This window comes from Cynoglossus semilaevis, chromosome 5, assembly GCF_000523025.1.
Source record: "Cynoglossus semilaevis isolate Cse_v1.0 chromosome 5, Cse_v1.0, whole genome shotgun sequence".
NCBI lineage: Eukaryota > Metazoa > Chordata > Actinopteri > Pleuronectiformes > Cynoglossidae > Cynoglossus > Cynoglossus semilaevis.
Window position 1 is genome coordinate 6,455,120 of NC_024311.1, and position 11,129 is coordinate 6,466,248.

Here is an 11,129-nt window from a genome sequence, read left to right on the forward strand (position 1 = left end):
TTCCATTCTGCTCAGCATAAATATATATAGTTGAAAAAGATTAGTTAGTTAGTGCCGCTGTAGTCTATTATATCGGACGGTGGTGGGGTTGGGGTGGGTGGGGCAGAATTCCTTTGCATAAATTTCCATTCTCAGCATCTTCAGTGCCATTCAACTTTCTGAGGGGAAAAGGAAAGAGAAAAGTCTGGCAGCAAAGCAGGAGCTCAAGGCACTTCCTTGTCAGTTGGTTCATTTTCTTAGCACAAGAATATGGAAATGTGCTTTCACACAGCCTCTACGTAAAAAAAAAAAGTTCCAAATACTTTTAAATGTTGAGTCTGTCAGGATGCAGTTAAAATGTCCAGAAATATTTTTTTAAATACTGTCTGACACGCAGAAAATAATAGTTTTTATATATATATTTGTGTCTAATGTAACATTAACAAGACAGAAACACTAATCTGCAGATATATGCAACATATTAAACTTCTTAAACAACACACAGCCAAAGGAAGAGAGCAGTGCTCTGGCTGTGTTTTTAAAATGGGACTAATATAGATCATGGCTGATATGAAATTGGATGTTAGGTGCCGGGTGCATCTCTCCTTGGAGGATGACTTAATTAACCTCTAAATGAATTGGTTGTGATATGATTCAGGGAGAAATATATTTTATTATTTTACAGATTCAATCAATATCTTTGGGTGCAATACTATTCTACATTTGATGAAGACATCCATTTTCAATTACAAAATACAGAGAGGAGAAAGGTGAGGCTATTGTTTTACATCTGTACCATTTGGACACACACACACGAGGCCATACCACAAACACATTTCACCAGATCTGTGAGATTAAAGCCACATCCAGACTAAGAAACACTACAAATCAAACTAAGGTATCCAAAAATATCTTAAAACAGCACATACAGCACCTCGCTTGCAACCATTTCTGTCCTTAGATTCCCACTGTGTCATTAAAAGGAACGGCGACAAGAGGCCACAACAGATACAGTATTTAGAGCAAGTCGGTCATTGTCCAAGAATTTAATAGTTGGATATAAACTGAAATGGACAGAGAGAACCAGTGAGGACAATCTCGCCCATTGTTATAGTGGAGATTTGCTCTTTCAGTAAGAGCTGTGCAGCAGACTCTCTTTGGTGATGCAGTAAAAGAAGAGAAGACTTTTAGAGCATTGTCCTTTAGCTGAATGGGATTTTTTTGTGGACTGATGAACAAGTAAACACATCATGCATTCACGGATTTAAGGATTGACCTTTGACAATTAGGCCAATTTTAAATACATTATGTTAATTAGGTTTTTATAATTGATTATTTTTCTAAGATGATACAACGCTTGTAAAATAATTTAAATAATATTTTGAAGAAAAATCTGAAGAGGAGTAAAGAAAAAAAAATCAAATACACCACATGTTACCAGCAAATGTTTTTTTAAACGTGTAAGACACGGGTGATCCATATTGCTTTTCACTTCATCAATACTACAGTACATACTGGGATCACTACTCGGTCCATCCAATAGTGCATTTGCATCCTCAAAGTCTCTTGGCTTTAAAGTATTTTTTAATACAATTTTCTTGCACACTTTCCAAAGATACATCTTTCATGAATATCTTTCAAAGAATAATTTTGGCTGGTCAGCTGCCTTTTACAGTCAGCATTATTAATAATGATCATCATTTAACCACCCCCAAAGTACTGCCATTATGACCACATTTGAAATACAGTAGCACAGATCTACTCTAGATAATAATACACAGTCCACAACAGAAACATATGAATTCCTCACAGGATCAGCCACAACACACAAAGAAATAACAACACAATTGACACAACACACGAAACTAACCTTCCTGGTCAGGAAACAGATTCTACTGCACACCAAGAGCAGGAGACAGGTACTAGGAGTGGTTTGCGCACCATTGTTTGAGAATCAATTATCTGACTAACTTCTATACTATTAATGACTTCAATTTTGTTTTGAAAATTATACATATCAAAGTACAAAACATATAATCAGTTACACACGTCAATACACACTAATGGCACACTAGCTGTGTACTTGCTCTGGTGCACACAGGTGTCAAAAATCCCAGCTGTTGTGTTAATGTGATGTGATACATGCCTTACGCAGAGTCATAATTAAACCATCTCAGCCGAACCTGATGAAAAGTGACTTCACCGTGATGTTGAGGTGAGTATCAGTAATTCCTGACACCCGTTACTAATGGCTTTAATCCAATAAGTTAACATCATGTTAGTAGCATTGAGTCACTGTGTCTAACAGTGGAGGAGAACCCCAGCAGGACACTACAATGACGCATTAGCAATTTGCAAAAACAATACAGTGCTGGTTTCCAAAATCAATTTTGCTGAATTGTACGCAGGGTGCACCTGGTGCTTCCAAGATAGAAGGAGGGGGAAAAGTTTTCTGTGACTACGGCAGAAAAAAAAAAACAAGCTCAAGGAAGGGGAAATTGAGGTCAAAGATGCAGAAGCAGTCTTCACTGGGTAAGTAATAATGCACAAACACCAAACAATGATTTTACACCGGCTGCATAAACAGACATCTAGGGACACTTAATACGCATGTGGTGGTATTGTATGTAGTACGATAAAACATCAACAGTGTAAAGTAATTTTTTACTTTAGGGATAACTAATGAAAACTACAAAGTGATTCCAGGAAAGATACAATCTGTGCACTTAAAAGACACCCTTTTTTTCTATCTATTTCTACCAATGAAATATGAAAAATAGGCCACCATGACAGATAAAGTAACGTCCCCCTCCCCCCATTATCACCTTTGCTTTTCCTTCCTAGAGCTTCCTGAGCATATGAATTATTTTCCAGTCTTATTGTGGCATTTTCCATTCGCCTGTTGCTCTAATACATACAGTAAGAAGCTTCTGCAAAGTTTCCTGTGGAAAAGTTTAAGATGGCTTTTTGGCACTATTTTCCACCAGTAGTCATTGAAGCATGTATGCAATAATCTGTGATTACAGATTTAACGTCACCTTTATTGGACCAGTGCTTCAGTCTGTTCACCTTCCAGGTTACAGTGTCAGACGTAGGACCGCAGATCCCTGCATAAAAAGTGGCATAGGTCAGCAACCAAGCTGTACTTGAGGGGCTGAGAGGAGAGTCGTACGAATAAAATGGTTAATATTTTAGAACTATCATTTGTCAGCATCGTTTTTCACTCTTTTACTCCACATCTTTGGCCCCTCCTGCCTGGGAGGGAATCCAGAATTTGTCCATTTCTGTTGCGACTTTTGTGTGCTTTGGCTTCAGGCACCCAATTTACGCATTAGCAGATCTATAACACTATAGATTTCCAGTTTCTGTAATGTCAGCAGCTTTGCAATGCGGTCACCTGCATGTTTATCACCGTGGTGTTGTATTGCTGATTGGTATTGTACCATTAAACGGCCAAGCTCTGGTCTTTACAAGATGATGACACAGGAAATGTGCTATTTCTCTGTATACAGTAATGTCCGTCACTGCAGATGATCGTCACATCACTCTCTGCATGATAAAACATTGCCTAAGGCCTTTAAAAAAGATGGTTTGACAGAATTAAATCCTCAAAGAAGTATTAAAACATTTTGACCATACATCAGTAATGTGTGTAAGACATGTTTTGATAAAACATTGCTCTGCCACATGGGCTCATGTCTTCATGCGCTGCTACAAGAAAGCGAGAAGAGTGAAACACTGCAAGAATACAAAGAGACTTTCCAGAGGTGAAAAGATTACCAAAACTCGTCACCCAGAACTGTTTTTACTGGTGGATTTTTACTGCCATCTTCAGGTATGATGTTGAACAGCAAATAACGTCCCCCACTGATCCAAGCAGCACATCTGAGCAACAATACTTCATATTGACAAGACAGAAACACAGGCAGGATGAGGTAAAGGAAGATGGAAGAAAAGGACATCGATGCATTCATTTGACAAATGTACCGTGCGGTACAGTTTGTTAATATTATTGGTTGGCTAGTGTTTATTCCTCCAACAGCTGAGGCCAATGAACCAGCTGCCCAGGCTTCTTTAAGACCTCAGAGAGTTGCTTGTTTCAGCCAGCTGCTGCTGCTGACCTGGATAAACAAAATGTTGCAGATACAACAGAATTAACTACATGCTGCTGATGTGATGTCACACCTACTGCCCAGCACAGGTTTTATAGTGTGGAGTTAATTGACTCGTGTTTGGTTCCTTTTTCTGAGCAGAAAACTTTCATCATGAGGAAGTAAACAATTACAAAATGAACTATTATTGTGGTGAATATAATCATCATCATGATCATTAAAACACGTGTTCAGTATGGTTTATGTTGCTGCAAATCTTCCTTTAAACGACTCTCGTGGATTTACCTTAGCCAAATCTTCAGATTTTCTGAGAATAACTTTGGTTAATCTTTTATTTTTCAATATATTTCTGCTAATTTCGTTTGGCATCTTGACCTATTCAAACTTCATTAGTCTTCTCACTTACATGAAAATACTAACAAACAGAAAATACCCCTCCTGCTCCACTCATTGAATACTACAGTACAATGTGTAATGCTTAATCTGAGCAATTCTGACTGGAATATTTCATTTTGAATTTATGTTTATGTTACTGTAAAGAACATTTAAAATTGTCATCAGCCTAAAACCTAACGACCTCCCTGCAGTACCAACACTGACCACGTGAGAGCTCTGATGTGAAGAATTTCAGAGGAATCTGCTCTAAAACAGTACTGTTAATTAGACGATGACATTTCAAGGAGAAGAGGTTGCGTGTACGTCATGTATGTATGTTAGTTTTCTGTCGCTTGGTTGACTAGAAACAGTTAAATTAACTATAGGTTATACATGCTCAAACATAGATGGTTTATGTGCACAGATAATGAGTTGAATGAGTTAAAATACTACAGTACTGAATGGCTTCCATGTACTTTTACATGATAGAATCTAGCCCCTCTAAAGGTCAATGCTCTAAAGAATATAAAAAAGTAACACATTAACCTCACAGTTGAGTCATTTATTACTAGTAAATACAATGAGGTAGAGTGAGGAGTTTTAGTTACTTAAACAAGTACTAAAGTCTACTAAAGTCTAATGTACTGTTAATGCCTTATATTTTGTAATTAATTAATTCATTTAATTATAATTGTTAAAAATTCACTTTAAAATGAAGACAGGATTAAACAATAATAGTGAGGTTATTTTGTACTTTTACCATTTACAGATAAGAGTTCAGAATTCATTATTTTACAAGTTATCATCTCTTTTGTGCCAACTCTGCATGTGGAAACAAGAACAACAAACTAACAACTGAACTTTTGACATACAGTAAACTCAAAATTAAGCGGTGGTAGCGAGAGACATCTTTTTATGCATAAAAATAACCCCATGCCATCAGAAGCAAGATTCCAAAGACCACAACCAAAGTAAAGATACACTAACGAGAGGAAATTCAATCAACATGAAGCAGAAAACAGAGAAGAAAAATAAAGAGGTGTAAAAACTGCGGCCGACGCTGGTAACAAGGCAACACACGGTGATGCAAGATTAAAAGTTTCTGTGAGCAGCCTCTGCACGCACTGACAACATGATCAAGACAGACAGAGTGCAACTGTGGCCATAAAGAGATTCAACAGTTTTAACGAGCAAAACACAGTTAACAAAGGCTGCAGACGTGTGTGACGGCTGTGGTCAGGTGGTTCTGCTTGTTTAGAACTCCGACTCCCTCACATTATCCTGACCTCGTTTTTACCTGACCTCAGTTTTCATTTAAATAAAAAGTCACACAGAACGCTTCAAAGGCCTGGTCAGCAGCCTGAAAACATGTTTCTTGCACAGATTAAACCTTTGTTCTTTGTATATCCATCCAACAGAAATATAAGCTCTGAGCAAAAGACGTGACAGGCATTACAAGTTTTTATTTTCCTGCGTGTACTTTTCCTGTACTTTACCAACCATGCATGATATACAGTACAGTAAACAGCAGTGATACAGTGACGCAAGTGAAAAACCTCAAATCAGAATTATTATATTAAAGAGAAACTTCTTCACCTGTCAATTAATTTAGAAGTAAATCAGTTATTTTAGGCAATAATAATACTATTTTAACAAGAGTTGGATTTGTTGAATTTTTAGATTAAATTCATATTTCAGTGGATTCAAAGATCCTGGACTCCATATTAAGTTGATGTTAAGGACATGCTCTGTGGTTCTGGCTGTCCTGACAGCCTGCTGCTGTGTAGCTGTGAAGACACCAGCTAAATTGGGGCTCAGTCCCCCCCGGGGTCCCACATATCTGAAATGTTCTGAAGGCAGCCAGGTCCCTGTGGCTCTCATGAGCAGACACAGGCCCATTTGCAAATACAGCAGAGAGAAATTCTCAGAAAAAGTAGCCTGAAGCAGCTGTCATGTAATTCAGTTGCAGTCATAAACTGATGGTGGGGCGGTGGGGGGCGGTGGGGGGAGTAGTTTGAGCTTTACCTCAGCCGTGACTATTTCAAGTGTGATCAGGCGTTATCAAAGCTGGGTGTTGGAAAATACGCAGGCAGAGAGAAGTCAGCACTTCCGCTCAACTTATCTCAACACTCCATTTCAGTTGAGCTCATGGAACGCTGCACTTTGCCAAGTGTTTAATGTAATCTCCCCCCGTCTCCCCCCAACTATTCAGTGCTTTATCGTGTTCTCTTGTCATCAAGATGATTGTGAATTTGAATTGTCGATGATTCAAAGACAAGTACTGCAGTACTGCCTTCATTTAACAACGACATCAGGATGTTCAGAAAAAGACTAGACGACTGCCCACAGTCACATGATCACCCAGTATACTTATTATTGATATAATGCTGGTTGGTAAATTGTTGGTTTAGTTTTATTTCTATTCATCATTTAATATTATTCTAAATTCACTTACTGTTTGTGGTTCATGAATGTTTTTTTTTGTGTGTGTGTGTTTTCTCAAATCTCTCTCTCTGTCTATCAATGTTTAAAAACCTTATCTTTTTCATTAAGACAGAATTGTTTATATATATATATACATATATATACACATACATATATATATATATATACACATGTTACACTATTAGCTTTTAGGTTTCTTTAGTCTTCTGCCAGTCTTGTTGTTGCTATGGGGACAAAGGTAGAAAATAAATTACCACTGTATCAATATGTGTTATATATAAATATGTTCATTTGTGCCCGCTCATTTGAATAGAAGCCAAATACAGTGTGGACACCCCTGCTCTAGGTTCTACACTCGCTGTTGCTCGCCGTCTTTCTTTTCAGGACAGCTGTTTCAGTGTGGACACCCCTGCTCTAGGTTCTACACTCGCTGTTGCTCGCCGTCTTTCTTTTCAGGACAGCTGTTTCTTTTCTTCTACCAATTCCATCACTGCAGGGAAATAATGAAGTAGGGGAAACATCATTTTCAGCAGATATGTCATGCTGACATAATGCATACATAGGCTGTTCTCTAATGTGTTCCCTGAACAGTCAGCACAGGAGATAGCTGTAAGTTTGTGCTGTGTTCAGAGGTTATCCTCTTGGTAAATGTGCTCACCTTCCTGCAAATGTTTCTCAAATGCCAGGGACATTAGAAACCGTCATATCTGGGGCTGTTGTTATTGCTGCTCGTGTTCACAACAACGAGAACAACAGAAACACCGGTATCTTTGTTATTTAAATAGTTCTAATTAACCATTAGATTCTTAACTGCCTCTGCGAATTACACAATTAAGAATGTATTAAATATTAACCAAGGCCTTTCCCGTCATTTAAAATGCATTATCTCGAGCTCACGCTATAAAAAACACCACCAGATGGCGCAATCTAGCCGTGGAACCAAATGACGTTCCCCTACGGCCCTGATGACTTAATTAAAACGAATTGATTTCAGTTCTTACTTAAAAACTATTAAAATCTGACAAAACGTCAAAACGTTTAATATCAGTTGTAAAAAGCAGGGGTAAATAACCATGCAATATTAAAAGCTTTAAACTGAAAAAAATAAAATCAAAATAACAGCAGTGTGTACTACATTATATCATTATGGAGGAGCAGTCAAATAATATGATAACAAAATGTGTTATCGTAATAGTGATAATATGGGTCTATCAATAACAACATTGTAGGCCACATGAAGAATCAGAATCAAAATCAGCTTCACCGGCCAAGTATTGACGTATATATAAAGAATCTGACTTAGCTTTTTCTGTTACTCTTTTAGGCTTGAACTAGAAAAATAAGAAACACAACAGAGATCAGTGATAAACACAGAAAGAATAAATGTTTCATAGTGTCACATGCTACCAACTCCTGTTCCATTCAACAGTAAAGAGCACCAGTCATTAATTAACTAAGGTCCCCAAAAGAAAAATATAAAATTATCAAAAATACTAATTTTTCAGCCGTCATTTGTGCTTACATCCACAGGATGGTGCCATGTTATAAGGTTTGCATTGCAAGGGCGAGAAAAGCAGAATTTTCTCCTCAATATATTACATTTTTGATGGTTTTGCACTAGTTTATGTAAAGTAACCTTAAATAAGCTTAACATAAGGTAGTTTAACCTAAACTAAGTCATTTAAATCATTTGTTCAATCAACAATGTTTGGTTTTGTGGCTATCATTTACCCAAACTCTTTGGCAACCTAATAGCTTTCATGTTTGTCTCCAGCCACCCTGCTTCTGTTAACAAAGGCTTTGTTTGTATTGGACACAGCTTATGAAACATTTATTCCGTTGAGTCAACACTGTAAAAACGAAACATTCACACAAAAAAGTGAGGGAGCAGCTGGGAAACTAGCTCTGAGCAGGCCAAATGTCAGATGGTGCAGTTGCCTTCGTGGAGATGGGGGAAAGTTTAATTAACACAAATGATTTGTATCTTATCTGTGGAGTAGATCCACACCTCTGTGTTTCACTGACACACTATAACGAGCACTTCTTTGTTAACGCTTGATTTCAGATACAGTTTATTAAACACTGAACAGCATTAGCCTCATTAATCCATGCATGTCTGGCTGCCAATCATCCATTTGCCTTTTTGAGCAGATGTACTGATGCCATTCTTCACGCATTTTTAGACACCATCTGTCAAAATCTGAATAATTGAGCACCATATCTACTGCTGTTTAACATTTGCTGAATCTGAACACAGACAAAGTCCTGGGAGGGTTTAGTCTGCGCTTTAATGTCATGAAACATGTATTGGCCCTTTTTAAGAGAGACATTCGTGTGTTTTTACCTAAAAGAAAAACACATTTAACAGAAATGTTTCCCTTTTCTTGTCTCCACTACCACTTAAAGTCATCCTTCTACTCAGCATGGTGTGGGTCCGTGTGTGCCTGGGTGTGTTTAAGCGCCTCTTGCACATAAGCATTTCTCCTGGGTTTGCTCCAATTAGCCAGCCAGCTTGCTGTTTTTGCAAAAACACAACCCTCGTCACCAACTTCCATACAATACTTTCTATAATCTGTCTATTTTTCAGATGACTCATCCACTGAATAACTAAAGGTTTCTGTTTTGGTATAAGAAGTTCACAGGGTCTGTTTTTGATATTTTTGTTGCCTTTTCAAGCTGTGCAACACAACATTTGCATATCACATTTATTATTTAAGTAACAGGGAGGCATTTGTTTGGTAGCTTTTAACATAAAATGATCAAATGTACGAACACAATTATACATTTTAAGTTAAAATCTGTAATTAGCACATCCAACGTTATCACAGCAGTGCGGTCCTTCTTCTGCATGCATTTCTGAAAACACAGACGGCACAGTGAAGCCTTGGTTTTAATCCAACTATGTGTCTTTTACTTCTTAATGTTGTTCATTGTCTCGGCGGGAGCTAGAGCCAATCCTCACTAACATTAGGCAAAGAAGGTGTCCACCTCAGACAACTGGACACTTCGACACAAAGCCACATGAAGGACTAACCAACCTCTCACAGATAGATAGAAAGCTAAGTCCTACCCTGTAGGTTGATTTGAACTTGGCAGTAAACTGCAGTAACCAAAGATTACAAATGGGGGAGCATGCAACCTCTGTACAGCAAAGGCCAACTACTCAAGCTAGGACTTAAACCACTGACCTTTTTGCATGCAACACCAGAATCCTCCCTACCCACCACACCATGTCTGAGCCAAAGGTAGACACAATTATACCACGGCCTATATGCTTCAACTGGAGAAAAAAGCTTGTAAAGAGAAAATGTTTACAAGAGCGAGATGAAGAAATTATAGGGTTGAGCTTTTCATATGTAATAGAAAGAAGAAAAAAAGAAAAAATGTATCGTCAATATCTTATGACAGGTGAGGATATTTGAGAGACAGACTACAATAAGCAGTCCCACAGAGTGCCTTAAAAATAAAGCATTTTAAATCAATTTTTGATGCAGCAGAAGAGCGTGAAAAGAAGCCTGCAGCACAGGAGACTCTCTGCCTCTTTGGTGCTGCTAGAAACTGATGCAACAGCACTATTTGACAGTCATATGAAGCTGCAAGAGAAATGGGTGTTTAATAACTGAGCTCATGCCGAAGCACGTGAAGAAGAGGTGTAAGAAGATGGCATCTAATAGCTATTAATGAAAAAATGCAAAAGTGATTCCTAAATGGACAAATTAAAAACCAGAAAAAATAGCATCATTAATTATAGCCTTGTCAAAGCAAGGAAGCACACGCATCATTTCTTTTTAGCATTAATTGCCTGACAAGAATTTAATAAACAAAGCAAAAATGAAAAATGTAGTGGATGAGGCAGTCTCTAAAGCTTTAACACCTTAGTGTCTTTAAATAGTCTTAGGGAAGTAAACCTGTCTAGGAACTAAATCTACTTTACTAAATTTAATCATTTACAGTTGCTTTTTACTTTTTGTGAGACAGCTATTGACAATTCATGACACGAACAAGTCTTTAAGCATCTTCACTTCTCAGAACTTAGGTTGTAGGCTTCATCTAAGACACCTGCTGATGTAAACAGCTCTAAGAACACATGTACGGTACCAGTCCTGACCTCCGTGGCTTTGTTGAGAAGTTTGGCCCTGCAGCAGTAACCACAGCTGTCTGGTGATTGTCTTGCAGCACTTTAAATTCCTCCATCGTTCATTGAATAGCAAACTCAAA